Below are 19,751 nucleotides of genomic sequence, written 5' to 3' on the forward strand. Positions count from 1 at the left end.
GCTGGCCCAGGGGAGTCAGGGTGCTTCTGCCTCCTGATTTTCTTGCTCAATGTAAAGGCAAATTATTCATTGCAATTCAGCTTCTTGGATTGTATTTGTCTTGGTCCTAAAACAACCCCAGGGGAGGGGGGAGATGGAGGATGTGATTCTAATTTGCTGTAATCAAAGTTGATATTATCATTGTTTTGAAGCATTTGTGTTTTCTCTGTCCAAATGTCAAATACACAAAGCAAATAATATTATGAATTCTAGATTAAATATTTAAAAATACCCAAGTGCTCTTTTAAAGCTATGTTGAATTCATGCAGCTCCTTCTAAGTGCCAATTGCTTTTCAGATGCCATCAATTAAAGAAGGGTGAAAAATTCAGTTGAATACATTCTTAACTTAGTCATATGCTGAAAATTCATAGTATGGAAAACAGATTTAAATACCACTTACCTCCACTGCGGTGGGGGGCATATGCTTTGTTTTAGTTTTCCTCAGATTGTTCTAAGCAACCACATGTTCTTCGCTCTTAAATGGAAAATCTAACCTTTACTATAAGTAATAGATTTTGTCAGGGGTTCCTTGAGCATATTGTCCAATTATGTCTCTTTGGAAGAAAGCAAATAGGAAACACATTTAAGCTTACCAGTGGGATAATTTAGTGGATGTTTTCTTTTCCTTTCCCCCATTATCCAATGACTCTTGTTTTCTCAAAGGATGCACTGTATATGAATTCTCAAATGCCTTTCAAATATAATTTGATTTGTATTCATCTTTTTCAGGCACACATCTGCCCTGTCAAGAGAACTTTGGGTGTGTGATTAAGGTTACCATTGTACCTGAACACCTTTTTCACGTGTGTAACATGCCCACAGAACAAGAGTGTTATTTTTTTAAAAAACCTACAATGTAATTCTAAATGGTAATGTGCTATGGAAATTACCTCACTTTGGGCCTCTTTTGATGCATATTTAAAGTTTAGAAGGCACTGTCGGAGAGCTGATAAATAATTTATTTTTCAACTCTTTTGGCTATTTCCCCCATTAGCTAATCTCCCAAAAAGCATCTTTCGTTAAGAACTTGAAAGAATTCTCTTTCTTTTACTCAGACTCATAAATATTTCCTTTTCTATTATCACTGATAGTTGAAACATGTTTAAATAAAAGTTTCCCCCTAAAAGTATGTTATTTTATCTTTGTTCGTGGAATGAAACAATATTAAAATCTACTTTGCTTTGAAATTCATTATTCAGGGCCACTTATTAAATTGGCTAAATCATGACTATTAAGAGATTTCACTTTGCATTTTTTTCAACTTATACATTCAAATCTTAAAATGCAATAGAAACCTCAAAATCTGAACCTATCATTTGCTGTGCATTTAAATAGTCTAGAAAGTATTTTCCATTAAAATTGTACATGTTATTACAGAAAATTCAGAAAATACTGCAACATGAAAAAGAAGTTGCAATTATGTTCCAAAATCTCTTCACTCAAAGATAAACTCACAGATTTTCTTGTTTGTATTTTTTTCTTTTCCATGTTAAAAATATTTAATTCAGATTTTAATCTAATAGAAAACTCTGACTCAGGCTAAGTCTTTTAAAAAAAATAGCCCATGTTTTATTACATGGCTGTCCCTTAATAATGGATGTGGTTTACTAGGGTTATTTCTATTTTCAGACTTCATCTAGATATCATTGTAATTGAAAATGTTTTGATTCACATGGGGGCTGCTTCTCCTCAGGATCTTTGTGACACGTTACATGCTAGGCTTGCTGAGTATTCTACTGACCCTTCCTCTGTGTTCTATGCATCTGTTGCCAGTAAGTTAACTTCAGTTCAAGGTGACCCCATATATATATATAGTAGAGCAATGATATTAGGCTGGAGACTAAGGTGCACCTGATCTGGGCTATATTCTTTGCAATTGTATGCTATGCGTGAGAGAGCTGGACGGTGGCTAGGGATGATAGAAAGAGAAGTGATGCCTTTGAGCTGTGGTGCTGGAGAAGAGTGTTAACTACACCATGGACTACTAAGAGAACAAACAGGTTTGACCTGGAGAGGGTGAAGCTGCGTTGCTCCTCAGAGGCAAGGATTCTTTGGGCATGTTGCAACAAGGGACCAGCCCTTGGAGAGGGACATCATCTTTGGGAGAGTGGAAGGACAGCACAGGAGACGAAGAACCTCTGTGAGATGGATCGATTCAGTGATTGGGGTAGTGGGAGTAGGTGTGTCGGAGACAGTGAGGTTGGCACAGGATAGAGCAGAGTTTAGGGCTCTTGTACATAGGGTCGCTATGAGTCACAAGTGACTCGATGGCACATGATAACAACAATAACAACAACAACAGAACTGTGTTCCACTCTGATTTTCCAGCGGCTGATTTTTCAGAAGTACATTTCCAAGCCTTTCTTCCTAGAATGCCTCTGAGTAGATTTGAACAATCTCCAGCATTTTGATTAGTCATCAAGCCTGTTAACCATTAGCACTGCCAAGTGCTAATGCTTCTATTGCTTTGGAACTCAAAGCACAGAGTGCATATGGAATTTGCAGAAACTGCCACCTCTTTGCATCTTGAGCCCTGACTAAGTCCAGATGCCATCTTAAAACTTTCTCATGATTCGCTCTGGGTTTTTAAAACAGCCAAAGTAGCCATAACATCCTATCACTCAAGAACATACCAGCATCCTTCTCAGGAAGCTTTGTTAACAATCCCACAGCAAGACTTAAGAATTTGAAAAGGATTAGCATCTTTTGGAACAAGAAAGCTCTTAGCTTTAAGGCCATCTCCTGTAACACGGAAACCTTCCACCCGATCCCTAAAATGTGACACTTTCAGCTGAGTCAAGGGAAAATCCTCTTTTCTGAGAGTCACAGCCTATCTTGTAGTGGACAAGAATCTTGAGTCTCAAGAAAGACCATCCTGCTTAGTTCTCTTGTACCAAGATTGTGTTTATGAATCATTTGCACGCATGAGTGTTGTTCGGTGCCATTGATTTGAATGACTTATAGAGATCTTAAGAACAGCAGATCTGAACCTCACCTCTTCCACACCATTCTCTGTTCTCAGATATGCTCTAGCCCATTGTGGCGTCACAGTGTCAGTCCACCTTTTTCACAGTCTTCCTCCCTTTTGTTGACTCTCCAACTTTCCAAGCATGATGGCCCCCTCCAGAGAATGATCTTTCTTCACAACATGCCCAAAACATGTGAGATGAAACTTCTCCATCCTTTCCTCGAAAGAACACTCTGTTTGCACTTTGTCTATGATGCATTCATTTGTTCTTTCGGCTATCCATGAAATATTCAGTACTCTTCTTTAATACTCTAACTCAAAGGCATCAGCTCTTCTTCTAACATCCTTCTTTTGTTGAGTGAGTAGTTCTTAGCAATTTCTGGATTAAAGAAACCTTTACTTGTTTTTTTAAATATTATTTTATATTATTTGTTGACAACCTTTGGATTCTGATCAAAACTTCTCTAGTTTTCCTGTTTTCTTTTCTTCTTTACACACATAAAAAAGGAAAATTACTTTTGTACTTTTCTAGTTTTTCTCAGAATTACTATTGTAACTTTTGTGATATGTTCCCCCTCAGAAAGGTGCTCTCTCAGTAATTTAGAACCAGATTAATATAATTATTCTTAATTCTTTTAATTTAACTCTTGGTCATCTGGAATACACATTCAAGGAGAAGCCTCTTAAATTAAGATAAGAGTAATTGACTGGCATATTTTAGAAACTTTTGCACAATTAAAGGAGCTGAATAATGGTAATAGAAGAAGAATTGATGCCTTTGAATTATGGTGTTGGAGAAGAGTACCGAATATCTCATGGACTGCCAAAAAACCAAACAGGTATGTGCTGAAAAGAGTGTGGTCAGACAGTAGATTTTTCTCATGCAATTTGTCTTTTGATCTCCTCACTGCTGGTGCCAAAAGTGTTGATTGTGGACCTTAAATTGTAAGCAATCTCAATCTCTTCTCCATCTATCACAGTGCTGCCAGTTGGCTCAGTAGCGAGACTTTTTATTTTATTAATGGTGAGCTTTAATCCATATTGAATATTATAGTCCTTGACCTTCTGCAGCAGATGCTTCAGGTCCTCCTCATTTTCAGCAAGCAAGGTTGTGTCATCTGCATAGAGTTATTGACGAGTCTTCCACCAATCCTGACGCACATTTTTTCTCATCAAGACCAGCCTCCTGAATGAGCTGTTCCACCTATAGGTTGATAAGGTGTGGAGACAAGATGTATCATTGGCACACTCCTTTCCTGATTTTGAACCATGCAGTGTTTCCTTGCTCTGTTCTGATGACTGCCTCCTGGTCAAAGTACAGGTTTTGCATCAAGTCTTTGCCATACAACTGATCAAATATCTTATCTTGTGGTTTCCCACTTCCCTTTTAACAATTATTTGAACTCCAAAGACTCTTGTTGAGAAGAAATGGGCTCTAGGTTCCCTCTGGAAGGGAAGATCTGAAATTAAGAAGTATCGGTGTTGACATTAATCATGTCTTAGCAATTTAGATTGATGAGCTCCAATCTGTATGCATTTAAATTTGCAAAAGAAAATGAAAAGATAAGAAATTTAGGGGACAACGAGCTTAGGTTAATAGAGAGTAAAAGCTCAGGGAAGGAGGGAAAGTAAGGTTACACAACTAGACAAGTGTAATCAATGTCATTGAATTGTAAATGTAGAACTTGTTGACGTGACTTATGTTCTGCTATATATTTTCAAGAAAAGATAGAAAATACATTATTAACATTTTTTTTTTAATCTTCTGAAAAAGAAAATTTGGTCGTCTTGATACCTTTGGACAGATCTTTAGTAAGATAGTGGCCAGCAGCAGGAAGAATGAGACTGGCAAGCTTGCATGTGCATCTTTAAGAATATGACAAGAGGTGAAACCGAGAGCCACAAGCTTGCAATAAACAGGGACGATTTCTCCACAGCAGTAGTTCTTGACCTTCACACACTGATGTTTGGGCCAAATAATTATTTGCTCTGTGTCTGTGTGGAGGGGTGGGGGAGTTGTGCTGTGACTTGTACAATGCTTAGAACTATCTCTAGCTGGTTTCCCAATAGATTTCAATTGTACCCTTCCACCAGTTGTGAATAAGAATAATAAAAATCTCTAACTATTGCAAAATGTCTTTTGGGGGAAATGTCATCTCCATTGTAGAATCACTGCTCTATGCTAAGGTCTTCAAATCCAATAATGTTTGGTCTTCCTCTTAATTGTAGGCATTGATGTTTTAGACATTGGATCAACTATGATCTCAAAGCCATATATGACCCATAGCATGCCTTTTGTTGTTGTTGTTGTTGTTTACCATCGAATCAGATCTGACTGGCTCAGAAGGAGATTGCCTCTCCTTCTCCAGTGGAGCATCTGGTGGACTTGAACTGCATGCCTTTGAGATTGCAGCACAGCTTCTTGCCACTAGGCCACCAAAGCTTCCTTCTATAGTATGTCTTACACCCTAAATACAGTGTTTACAGATGCACATCTACAAATTGATTTGATGATAAAGAACAATAAACTCCAATGTTAACCTGAAAAGAAAAAAAAATGGTTCTATTTAACTAACTTGTATTGCCCAGACTGTAGTAATTATTTTTATTATATTTTAAATTTAATAAAACTTGTGGACATGTGTGCTTTTTCTTGTTAGAGATGTGACTTTCTGTTGTAAGTTGCCTTTAAATAATTCAGATTTGTGGTGAACTTGTATATAACAATAAAACATTGTTTGGTCTTGAACTACCTTAACAATTCTTGGTATGTTTGAGTTCATTGTTTTGGTCATTTTGTCAATCCATGGCATTAAGGATTTCTTTTGTTTTCCTTGGCACTCTGTTTTAAAAAAAAAAAATGGTGTGTTTTTTAGTAATTGATCTTTCCTAACATTGTGTCTGAAGAGAGGCCTAAAGAACATATATATCTCTCCAGCTCTATCTCTGATTTTGGAACACTGGACACAAGAGCCTACTATTTGGTTCTAAAAGCCTTCTGAGGTCCCAACTCTTCTCACTATTTCTTAGTTGTTGGAATTGACGGATAACCTATTAAGCAGTTCCTTACTTCACCTCTGCCTTGCATGCAGACTTCTGAGTTGTAAAATAACACAGTGGTAGATGGAATTTGCTCCAGGACTTAAGAACAATAAATGACATAGTTGAGCCTCTACATCTTGTGGTTCCTAACCTTTATACTATAATAGACAAAGTGCTAGTCAATAGGCCTTTTATTGTAAGAACTAGCTTCCCTCTGTAACTTGATTTGTGCCACTATTAGAGCCTCTACTTGGAATATTATTGCTTTTTAATTTTTGACTCATGTACTTTTAACTTGTTATATTTGTATCTTCTAGGCTGCAACACTTCCATGATACATCTTCAAGGATATGAACATGTATGGCTAAGCACAATTGATAACAGTGCATCTAAATTCCAAAATCAATCTCCATAATAGTCTATGTGTTTCCTATTGCCAAAGGGGCCCTTTAGAGTAGTGGGAGAAGATCTTCACCCTGAAACCTACAGCGTCCCTTTCCAGCAGGAAGTAGCTAAGAGAATATGCTGTCCCCTTTTCCTTATGAATCAGGGTGATGTCTCTCTCAGGGAGGAGTGATAGGGAATGGCAAAGGACACACTGACAAAGGAGATTAATCAGAACTGGCTTTGACAAGCACTGTGGCAATTGGAAAATTAAAAGAGACTTTCAAGGGGGAAAAAAAAAGAGGAATGGACTGGGGAGGAGGTTAGAGAAAATAGTGCAACAATGAATGAATGAAAACCCAAAATCTCTGTAAATTTTCATTAAAATTAATAAAATTTAATAATAAAAAAATAGGCCTTTTGGAGTGGGTGGGACATTTTATTTCAACACTCTTGGATTTCTGACTTTTCTTTGTATGAGGTTATCATGACATTGAATGGATTTCTTTCTGATTTGATCATCAGAGAGATTAATAGCTGTCCTATTTTTGAAAAGAGTGATAGGAGTGGCCACAATCAAGTTCTCTTTATAGTTCCTCTTATTGTCTTTAACAACTATATTTATCAGAAATGCTGTCCTCTTTAGATCAAGCTCCAGTTACTTCCTTTACACTCAAAGCTTGAACCTTGTTCTTACTCCAGAGCCCGTATCTCAATTGCACTTCTTTCCTTGGTTAATAGCCTTTCATTTACTGGAAGATTTTTTCCCCCCAAGGTACTTAAATATAGCTGGGTGCTTCTACCTCAGTAAAATCTAGGTTCAGTAAAATTGTTCTTAGAAGCCTTCTGAGTGAATACCTGATCTCTTGCTTTGTCTAACTCAGAAAATAGCCAGGCCTCTTTGAATAGCATTTGTAATCAAGGCGGTTTGTCGAGTGACCCAATCAGCCATTAAGGACTTTTCTTATGATCTTACCATGGCCATAATTTTCAAACATGTTGAGGGAGTGATCTGGCCCTTGCAGAGGGCATAGGTGTTTATTTATTGGCCATTAAATATGATATTTCTGTTTTATGTTGAGTTGATTTTTTAAAAAAAATTTTAATATTATTTATTTAAATGCCTTTTGGAAAATAGTTACTCATTCTGTTGAGCCATGTTTATGACTATAGAGTAGGGAAACAAACAGATTGTGAATTACTGAATTTGGTAATTGCGAGCATATGATTGATGTTGTTGTTGTTGTTGTTGTGTGCCATCAAGTCGCTTGCAGCTCATAGCGACCCTATGTACAAGAGCCCCAAACGTCATTCTATCCTGTGCTATCCTTGCCATCTCAAACACACTCATTTCCACCACTCCAATGTTGAGATGATTTTGACCCATGGACAAACTTCTAACCCTATGGGGTTACTTAGACTCTACTCATTATGGGAGCAGATTGCCACATCTTTCCTCTCTCTTGGAGGTCTGGTAGATTCAAATAAGCAATATTTTAAAAGAAGCAGACAAGTATTTAACCATTACACTAGCACTTCTCCTTTCTTCTTGAAATCCAAACTCTGAAAATACATTGTGTCTAGAGATTAAACCAAAATCCCATGTACTATCACTCTTTAAATAAAAATAATGAAAAGTTTTGGCTTTAGTGAAATAATGAAGAGAAAGAGGGTATAAAAGCAAAAAAAAATAAATAAAAGCAAAAGAATGAAGTATCATTTCCTTATGATTAGTTAAATATTATTATAAATTGATGATGAATTTTATTTGTCAGGTTTTTTTTCTCCCAAAACTGCGTAGAGATAGGATGCATCTCTGCTACACTCCTTTCCTGATCCTGTACCATGCAGTGCTTCCCTGCTCTGTTCTGATTACTGCTTTCTAGTTCAAGTATTGGGTGAGAACAGTTCTGTGTTCTGGGTTCTCCATTCTTCTCAAGGTTAGCCATCATTTGTTTTGATCTATACAATCAAATGCCTTTGCACAGTCAATGAAGCACAGATAGACATTCCTCTGGTACTGTGTGCTTTCAGCCAAAATCCATTTTACGTTGGCTATAATATCCCTCTCTTCTTGTCATGTGCTCTCTTCTAAATCCAGCCTGGACATCTGGCAGTTCTCTGCTGATGTACCATTCTAGTCGTTTCTGGATAATCATCAGCATGATCTTGCTTGCATGTGATATTAGTGATATCGTTCTATAATTTTCACTCTGTCGGATCACCTTTTTTCCTGAATGGGGATAAATACAGATATCTTCCAGTCAGTTGGCCAGGTAGTTGCTCCCCAGATTTCTTGGCATAACCTAGTGAGTGCATCTGCGCAACATCTGTTTGCTGAAATATGTCAATGGGTATTCCATCTATTCCTGGGGCCTTGTTTTTTGACAATTCCTCCAGAGCAGCGTGAACCTCCTCCTTCATCACCATAGGTTCTTGAGTCAGAAAACCTACTAGGTCTCATATAACCACCATAAAACACCATGCAGTAGGGACCTCAGGATTGTTTCTTTTGGACTAGACTTGACCAATTCAGTGTACTGATATGGCAACTCTAGTTATCTCCTGCTAAGATCTGGAGTGATTAACAGCAAAGGATGAGTGCCCTGGCTTCCCTTGAGCAACATAAGCAAAGGTTCAGCTGTGCTTCCTTTTTGATCTGTAGTGAGAGATCTCACATGTTTCACCCACGCTTGGCTACAGTAGGGGCCAGGTGAGATGGTTTACTGCAGATTGGTGGGAAGGCACATTTGGGCCTGTGCATTCCTTGCCCATTGAGTAATCAAGGGTGTGACACATGCATATTGATGACTAGTAATATCTGTTTAACTAGAGGGCAACAAAAGGAATTGATTAAAAAGAATCCATGTTGCTTATTTAAGAAACACTATCTTTCAAAAACTTTGTGGGTGAGCCAGATGGGAAATCAAACTGAAACGCAAACCCCCCACCGCTGAGCTAATCACAATTCTTGGTGACCCTTTAGGAGGGTGGACAGCTGCTCACAGGGTTTACAAGGCTACAAATGTTGATGGAAACAGGCCATTTTATCTTTCTCTCTTGGAGTGACTGATAGATTTGACTCTCCAAGTCTTTAGTTAGCAGTCCAATCTACTAAACCATCATGGCTCCTGGGCAAAATAGAAAGTGTGCAAAATCTCCCTGGTGTGGAATAGCTTGCTAGCCATTGGACTAAGTAGAGGGAGTGCTTTGGAATGACCAGTTCCCAAGGGCTGGGTTGGGCGGGAGGCCTTTGTGTTCATTTGAAGCAGATGAGCAGGGGCTATTCTACGGATAAAGCTGCCTGGGAGAAAAAATCAGGTAAGAGAACAAATCTCTTTTCTCTGAGTTACTCAAGACTCCAGTGACCCAAGTGAATAGCAGCTGAGTTCACCATCTTTTGTGAAAATTCCCTCTCTGGTGGAGAGTGTGTTATTTGGTGAGAGGTCGATGGTGGGAGGTGGTGAGTGAAATCATACCTGGTACAGTAGGTTCTCAATTATTCCTAAGCTCACGTTTGAGACAATCCCAGACTATTTCTAATAGGAAAGTATCAAAAATAAAGAAATTAAATGTTATGGAAATTGCAGTCATGGTTCCGGTCATTATGATTCCAGTTTAAGATCAGGCGTCTCTTCTCTACGGGAACTCAGGTAAATTCTCCTTTAGGATGTAAAAAGCTTAGAAAATCAGAGGCGTCTCTCCTCCTCTCACGAATGTGGGAGAGGATGCAAACTGTGGCAAAGTGCTTATTTAATGCTAGATTTTCTTTTCATTATGAAAAGCATAGTTATAGTGCCACAGCTGTATGAAATCCATACAGCAGTGTTAATACTTAGGAGGGTTAATAATAATAAGTCGTCTCATTTTCCCCACCAAAAACAAACTGTGATCCATCACTGTATTTAAGTGCAATGCCATTCAAAGAATGTTGTTTTGGGGTGGTTGGTTTTTTTAATGTGTATGTAATAGTTTTGGCATTGTTTGCGATTTCAAATATTCAGTAATAATCACAGACACTGTGGGTTTTTTTTTTCTCTTTAAGTAAAGTAATGGTAGCTAAGAAATCAGCCAGAGTTAAGTATTGCATTTTGGAGGAAAATAGGTACTTTAGGATTTATTTGTTCGATGCTAATATCCCAGTGAGAGACATATTTTCAGGCAAAGAACAAAGAAACAATAGATGTCGTGAAAATGTAATTTCACTGTGGCGTTTTCAATTCAAAGTTCAGATTCCTTTTATACATAGTTAGAACAAACTTGGAAGATTCTCCTCCCCACCCCAAATGTATTCAAAAGTGCTTGTTTCTTTTACTCTTCAGTTTCAAAACTAAATACTGAGAGATAGTTTCGTGTCTTGAGGGAAGAGAAAAGGGGAGAATGGTTCCGAATTATGACCTCAGGATTGTGTCATTTTACTTGGTGGAGAAGAAAGGCAAAACATTTATACAATTGTAAAGCACGACCGTCTTTCCTGGGAAAGGGTGTAGAGGATTAGATATGCGGTTGTAATTTTTCTGCTATATGTATTGGACCTCAACCCATCACTTCCTATGACATCCTCAGATCTTTCTAGCACTCCAATTTAAGAAATGCAGCCTGTGAGAGGCTATTTGAGGAGACCTGGTAGATTACCAGTAAAGCTCTCACAGTTTCTGACTCAAAGCTCTCTGCCACTGGAACCCACCAGCAGCTCCATGTGAAAAAAGGTCTGGCAATGTGCCACCCAGTTTATTCTGACTTCCAGCCATCCTGTAGGACAGAGTAGAACTGTCCAATAGGGTTTCATAGCTCAAGGCTTTATGGAAGCAGACACCATATCTTTCACCCTGTGGGCTCAAATCAGTGACCTTTCCATTAGTGACAGAGAACTTAACCTCAAGATTCCTGTCAGTAAGAATAATAATAAAAAGATACAGCTTAAGAAATACCATTAAGACAATTTTACTCTCTCCAGTAGAGTTGTTAAAAGTGAGAATCAACTCACCCACACAAATCTTAGCACTCACAAATCTAGGTCCTCTTGACATCTCAGACACTTTAAAAAGCATCACAACTTACATTGTATCATACACTCTGGTGAACATTTTTTTAAAGAATTTTCATTATTTTTGTTTTGAGATGACTTGATGACCTTGCAACCCCAAATTACTGTTGTTTGCAATTTGTCAACAATGCCGGCACAGATTTCTGAATCTAAACAAACGGAGGAAAATAAAACAAAAGGTTTTTAGATAAAGCGAAAATTTTAAAATGAAATTAAGTTTTAAACAAGTTGACATGACATTAGATTTTGAGGATGTTTGGTTAAATATTTAATCTAATATTTTTATTTTCTTATTATAAAGTCGAGGTATGTTTTGCGGTGTTTTTTTTTTTGTTTGTTTGTTTGTTTTTGTGGTTCAGGATTTTAATTGTCTTTCATATAGTACCTCGATCAATGTTTTGTTATTGTTAGAAGCCATTCAGTCTCTTTTTTTAAATTTTGTTTAGCTTTTAATGAAAATTTATAAAGAACTTGGATTTCCATACATTCATTGTTGTACATTTTCCTCCTGGCCCCCTCTCCCCGCAATTTGCATTTTTCTTTGGAAAAAAAAGTTCTTTCATTGTTATATATTTTCCACACCCCCCACCCCACTCCCCCGAACCACTTTACTATGCATCTCTTATTCTGGACTCTTCTAATGCCAGTAATACCTAGTCAAATGTTCCTTTTATACAGTCCTCTCCCTCGTCTGTTTCAATGCCATGTATATTATGATCTCCTCTTTTCTTAGTTCCCCCCAATCCCAATGTCAGTCTTGTTTTATAACAGTGGCATTATGCAGTATTTGTCTTTTTGTGACTGAGATATTTCACTCAGCATAACATTCTTCATGGTCACCCATTTTGTATAATATTTCATAAGTTCTTTGTTTTTCAGTGCTGCATAATATTCCATTGTGTAAGTTTTAAGCTTTTCTCTTCCACCAACTCTGAAACATTTCCTAGACCCCTGAAGAATCCCTAGGTGTTAGAGACTTCATGTTACATAGAGCTCAGACATCTCAGAACAAACACAGAGAGCAAAGAATGTATCTTCCTCGATAGGCAAGATTCTCTCAAAAGAAGTTTTGTTACCATCAACATAACAATAACATAACATCACATAACATAAAACATCACATAACATAACATAAAACATCACAACATAACATAACAATATAAAACATAACAAACATCAGAACATAACAACACTAATACCATACCATACCATACCATACCATACCATACCATACCATACCATACCATACCATACCATACCAACAAAAAGAAGAACTAGTCGGTGCCCAGCTACCACTGCTGACTTCTATGAAAGGGATCACAGTGTCCTGAAAGTCCCTGAAAGAGTAGAGGAAAGATGAAGAACATGACTGAAGATTATAAAAAGGACCAGGCCTGATGGTCTGGTAGAAATAGATGGTCCTCTTAGGTTATGTTTCTGGGTCACTCTTCACATTTAGAACTGAAATCACACTCATGACTTAGTTTATAGACAAACAATAGATGCTGTTGTTACGTTCCATCGAGTCTCTTATGACTCATAGTAACCCTATGTACAACAGTTCTGAATCCTGCTCTATCTTGAGCCAATTTCATTGTCTCAGACACACTTACCCCCTTTATTCCAGTCACTGAGTCAATCCATCTCATGCAGGATCTTTATTTCTTGTGATGTGCCTCCACACTTCCAAGCATGATGTCCCGCTCCAAAGACTGGCCCCTCTTGGCAATATGCGCAAAGTATATGAGACAGAGCTTCAAAATCCTTGCCTCCAAAGAGCAGCCTGGTTTCACCCTCTCCAAGACAAACCTATTTTTTTCCTTAGCAGTCCATGGTATATTCAATACTCTTCTCTAGTATCACAATTCAAGGGTATCAATTCTTCTATCATCCTTAGTCACTGTCCAGCTCTCTGATGCATAGAAAATAAGTAATTGCAAAGACCATGGCCTGATTCAGGCACGCTTTAGTCTCTAGACTGACATCATTGCCTTTTGATACTCTGAAGAGAATTTCAGAGGATTTCTGAAGAGGTCCCTGACAGCAGATTTTCACAGTGCAATTTATCTTCTGATTTCCTGCCTGCTGGTACCAAAAGTATTGATTGTGGAGCCAAGCAAACTAAAGCTGTTAACAATCTCCATCTCTTCTCCATCTAGCATGATGTTACCAATTGGCCCAGTGGTAAGAATCTTTGTTTTCTTGATGTTGAGCTTCAATCCATGTTGAAGGCTGCAGTCCTTGACCTTCTGCACCAAATGCCTCAGGTCCTCCACAGTTTAGGCCTACATAAATAGCGACAACACCGGGAAAGAACTTGCACTTTAGCATGATCAATCTTAAAAATAATCCTATAAGATCAAAGGTGTAGTATTTCCCCAGGATAAAGCTCAAAAGACCAGAAGGGATAAGAGGGAAAGAAAACTGAACATAGGAAACTGGAAGGAAGTGGAAAGGGTGCTAGCATGTGAAACATAATGAGTATGAACTGTTGAAAACTAGTTGACTGTAAACTTTCCCTAAAATCACAAAATGAAAAACAGAGTAACCTGAAGAGAGATCTTAGAAGTTTTTGCCTCTTTATCCACTTTGGTTTCAACTAAATGGATCCAACTTCTATCTCTCTTCTTTCTTCTATAACTAGTATTGCAGTTTCAAGATGATAAGAGGTGAGTAACTCCTTTGATAATTGAATAGTATGTTTATTTAGTGGTTGAATATTTATCTTTAGCTCTGGTTACAAAGTCAATGACCAGTGACAAATGAGAAAGGCTCTAGTATTTATTGAGTGGTCACTGGATTCCAGGTTTCGTGCTCATGCCGCATGTATGTTTGTTGTTGTTATGTACCCCAGAGTTGACTGGGACTCACAGCGACATGTGAACAACAGATTTTTAACCTTATCTATCCTGCACCATCCTCTGGATCTCCAACATGTGCTAGCCCATTTTTACAGTCACTGTGTCATTTCACCCTGTTGAGGGTCTTTCTTTATCTTGAATCTCCACCATTCCCAGGGACTATCTCCTCCAGACAATATGCCACAAATACACAAATAAATAAAATTATAATAGACAAGATCAGTATATTTAAAATAGTTTTGTGGATATGGCAGTCATGGATTAGTATTACATCCAGGTTCACAGAGTTTGTAAGAAGTATTGAGTATTGTGTAAATATTTGTGTTTATTACTCAGATTTTGACCAAATTCAGGAGTTGACCAAACATGAAATCAAGATGCATTAATAATTATTTGTGACTTGAAATAATGAGGAATGAGTGGTAGTCTGAAAGTATGGTCTTGGTGACAGAAATAAGGCTGAACATTGAATTTTACACATCACAAATGCACTTCTAAAAATCACAAAAGGTGACTTTACACATGTACCTCATCTGATAGACTGCCCAGAAATCAGATTGACTATATCTGTTGAAAGAATCATTGGAGAAGCTCAATATCAGCAGTCAAAACCATGCCAGGTGCTGACTATGGCACAGACCATCAGTTGCTCATGTGCAAGTTCAAATAGAAGCTGGAGAAAATGGAAACATGTCCACAAGAACCAAAATATGGCTTTGAGTCTATCCCATATTAATTTAAATATCATTTCCAGCATATGCTTGAGGCATTGATCATTAATGATTGAAGATCGGATAAATTATGGAATGACAGCAAGTATATCATCTAAAAAGAGCAAATAGTGGTTATAAAGACAGAGGATGAAGAAAAAACCCAAAATACAAGACGGGAGACACTCTGAAAATTGCACTAGAATATCAAGAAACAAAACCGAAGGAGATAAATGGGCAGCTTGAGAAGATAAAGCAAAGTATAACGGAATGTACAAAGAGCTGGACCTGGAGAATTAAAAGGGAAGAACTTTCTTGACATTTCTATAGTCAAAAGAATTGAAAAACAAATTCTAAATGCTGGTAGCAGGAGCACTTCTGATTTGTAACCTTAGGTAAATGATAGATAAATAGAAAAGACCAGTAATCATACACTAAGATTAATAAACAGCACTTCAAAGTTTACCGCATGAGGACAGTGCTTGTAGTGGGGCTTCACAAGACAGGACACCCAGATCCTCACATCTGGCTCACAGAGCCACCCTCGTGGCCGTTCCACAAACCTCCCTCACTCCATCTTTGGTCTTTGCAGAACTCTCCATGTATCTCAAAAGCACTAATCCTGTTTGCCGTATCTCCGCCTTCTTCGGGATTTACTAGCTCCTTCTTCGTCTTGGCTAGCACCCACTTTGTGTGTTCATCATTCCAAAGATCCTACTGGTTTCAACCAGGATGATGGACGCATTGGAACAAAAAATGTTTGACTTCGCAGTACCTTTTTCTAAAGTACCAGAGCTGTCAAAAGGAGAAACACCTCAGGATAATATCAGTGCCTGGGTAGGAGAGGGGCCTCAGATGATCAGATCATAATTTTCCTGTATAGCTGTGTCACACAAAGTCAACTCGACCAGCTCACCGTCCACTTCAATATCAGCCACATAGTTCTCAAACGCTGTGGGCACAGACACCTCAGGGAAGTGATTTTTGCTAAAGGCTAAGAGCAAGCAAGTCTTGCCACAAGCTCCATCACCAGCAATCACCAGTTTCTTCCTGATGGCTACCAACACTGAGGAATAAATTGTGATTTCAAGGCTACAACCTTGATGCTGACCTTTCCTTGATTTTAAACCATGAAGTCTTCCCTTGTCTAGTCAACTGCTTCTTGGTCTATGTATAGGTTAAGCATTCTAATTCCCATTCTTTTCTTCTTTTTTCCCTCCAATTTTAATTTTTTTTATTATTTTATCTCATTTATATTTTAACAAAACTTTATAGAAAACTTGGTTTTCCTTTCATTCTCCCATTCTTTTCAATGTTATCTATAAATCATTATGATCAATACAGTCAAAAATACCTTTGTATAGTCAATAAAACACAATTAAACATAAAAAAAAAGAGCTAGGGTAATGAAGGAAGAAGTTCAAGCTGCACTGAAGGCATTGGCAAAAAAATAAAGCCCCAGGAATTGATGGAAAATCTATTGACATTTTTCAACTAACAGATGCAGCCCTGGACATGCTCACCAGTCTATGCCAGGAAATTTAGAGAACACCTGCCTGGCTGACTGATGGGAAGAGATCGATACGTGTTCCCATTCCCAAAAAAGGTGACCCAACATAGCGTGAAAATTATAAAAACTCATATTTGGACTATGAGGCAGTGGATAGAACAGAGAAAGGAAACACCGCATAGTTCAAAATCGGGAAAGGTGAATACCAGGGATGAATCCTATCTCCATACCTTTTAAATCTATATGTGGAACAGATCATCTGGGAGACTGGGCTCTATGAGAAGGAATATGGCATTTGGATTGGAGGAAGACTCATCAACAACCTGCATTAAATAGATGACCCAACTTGCTGGAACTAAGGAGGACCAGAAGTGCTTGTTGCAGAAAGTCAAAGACTGCAGCCTTCAATATGATTGAAGCTCAACAGCAAGAAAACAAAGATTCTCACCACTGGGTCGATAGGCAGCATTGTGGTAGATTGTGAGAAAACTGAGATTGTTAACAGCTTCAGCTTCCTTTCCTCCACAATTAACAAACATTCCTGGTAGCAACAGCCAGGAAATCAAATGACAAATTGAATTAGGAAAATATTTTGTCAGGGACCTCTCCAGCAGACTAAAGAGCAATGATGTCAGTGTAAAGATTATGGTGTGCCTGATCCAGGCTGTGTTCTTTGCAATTATTGCTGTGCATCAGAAAGCTGGAGAATAACTAGGGATGATAGAAGTAGAACTGATCCCTTTGAGTTGTGGTTCTGGGAAGAGTACTGACTATACTATGGACTGCTAAGAGAACAAACAGGTTTGTCTGGAGATGGTGAAACTAGGCTGCTCCTTGGAGGCAAGGATTTTGAAGCTCTGTCTGACATACTTGGGGCATGTTGCAGAGAGGGACCAGTCCTTTGAGAGGGACATCATGCTTGGAAGGGTGGAAGGAGAGCATAAGAGAGGAAGAAGCTGGAGGAGATAGGTCAACTCAGTGACTGGAGTAAAGGGGGTAGGTGTGACAGAGATGATGAAATTGGCTCAGGATAGAGCAGGGTTCAGAGCTGTTGTGCATAGGGCCGCTATGAGTTGAAGTCAACTCGACGGGACAGAACATCATTAATATCATATACAAGCAATATATTGATGAAATTCATAAAAAAAAAAAAAAACCAAACCAGAACAGTACATTAACTGAACCTGAGTGTCCATTGTTGGTTGATTACCTCAGACCTAACATTTAATGTCATGAACAAGACACTTGACCTTGGGCTTGATGAATGGTGCTGTGAGTAGGATTTAGACATGACACCATGCCAATCCGTCCCATTGGGACCCTCCTCCTTTTTGCTGACCCTCTACTTTTCCAAGCATGGTGTCCTTTTCCAGTGACTGGTCACTCCTGAGAAGATGCCTAACGTATGTGAGATGAAGTCTTAGCACCCTTGCTTCTGAAGAACACTCTGGCTACACTTCTTCCAAAACACATTTGCTTTTTTCTTTTGGCAGTCCGTGGGATATTCAATATGCTTGCCAGTACCACACTATAAAGACGTCAATTCTTCTTTGGTCTAATACATTCCCAACAGAAGTCCCTCTCATCTGGAAACAGTCTTTTACATCTTCCTCTCTGAGACTTTCCTGAAACTTAATCTTTCTTTATCCTCACTTATTCAGAGAAGCCAATCAAACCTTAAGTTTGTCTCAGGCTTCATGAAATCTATTTCCACCTCCCTCTTTATTTTTTTTATCACATGTATCAGTCTCTGTTATTGTCTGTTCATTTATGTCTCTCCTGTCTGGGTGCTGAGAACACTAGAAATTTTCTTACTCAACTCCTGGGATTTCCAGAGCCCAGAAAGGGCTTGGCACATATAAGTACTCAATTAAGCAATTGTGGTATTAATTAATGATTAACACGTGGTAAGCCCTGTCCCACCCCACCTGCAACAATCTGTCTCCTAAATCTCTATACTAGTGATTCCTTTGAGTTTTCACACAACAGGTGGGGTCATCTTTTCTCTATACCCTTTTCAGCCTCTCAACAAAAAGGAATAAACTGGAAAGGTATTTAAAGTGACAAGGAAGAGCTCAATTGGCAGCTCATCCAATAGGGTGACAAAAAAAAAAAATAGAAGCATCCTCTCTCTGGAAGAGAACAAAATGCCTGTCACTGTTTACATGATACACCAAGTTAGAATCTTTAATATAGTTGTAAAAGGTTCTGTCTGGGGAGGAAGCTTAAACACATGCTGTACTTGTTGCTATGGCAGCTAGACAGTTTTAAAAACCGGAAGTAACAAGTCATTGGCTCCTTGTATCTTTTTTTTCTTTTTCTTTTCTTTTTTTTTTTTGAGGACCAGCAGCAATTTCTTTGCTTTTTCCAAGATATTTTGTTTTCTACCGTCAGTTTCTCTCAGCTTACTCATCCCTTCGTTCTCCTGAGACCAATATAGTCTTGCTTTGCTCACATTTTATGAGAGAGAAATCTAACTAAGTTTGACAAGCTTTAGGTGTTCAAGCTGGCCACCTGCCCAAGCAGGCCTCCGTTGTCTTATTTATAATGTGCGGGAAATGAGGGCAGCCATGTTGGAGAGCTGTGGTGTAGGTTAAATGAGACAACACAATGAAATTGCAGAACAAATTTGAAGTTACTGCCATTAGAAACTGTTGGTTCTTCCTACTGATAAGAACATATGAATGAAGGATTTCTAACACTAAGCAGACAGGGCTTCAGCAGAGTTAAGTCAAGAAGGCCCATGAGCTACAGCTGAGAGTGCTTGAATCTCGTCTGTCTCACATGTCTTAGTTCTCGAGTGCTGCTACAACAAAAATGCCCCAAGCTGATGGCTTTCACACGTCTATTATTATGTCTTACTGTTAGAAGGCTAAATATCTAAAGTTACGGTGCTAGTTCCAGGGGAAGGCTTTCTCTTTCTGTGGGATCAAGAGGAAGATTCCTTCAGCTTCTGGAACTTGGCAGTCCATAGGAATCCTCATAAGTCTTGACCTACACTTGTGTCAAGGAACTTCCTAGCACAAGGACCAGAGTCCAAACAGATGCTCTCTACCCCTGGAGAGTCTTTTCTGGTGGTACCCTCTCGAGATTGATGATTGGTTTCTTATCTTTTGTTGCCCAAGGAGATAAAAGTATTACAGACCACATCCCAGAGAAACTCCCCATAGATCAAAGCTGTGATGGAAT

General features: G+C 38.4%; 1 pseudogene; it reads right to left on the bottom strand.

Moving 5' to 3' along the window:
- Positions 1 to 19,751, bottom strand: part of LOC102865840 — a 137,262-nt pseudogene that overhangs the window by 108,485 nt on the left and 9,026 nt on the right.

This window comes from Elephantulus edwardii, unplaced genomic scaffold (assembly GCF_000299155.1).
Source record: "Elephantulus edwardii isolate Elephantulus edwardi_28Jun2011 unplaced genomic scaffold, EleEdw1.0 scaffold00006, whole genome shotgun sequence".
In the NCBI taxonomy this organism is placed as follows: domain Eukaryota; kingdom Metazoa; phylum Chordata; class Mammalia; order Macroscelidea; family Macroscelididae; genus Elephantulus; species Elephantulus edwardii.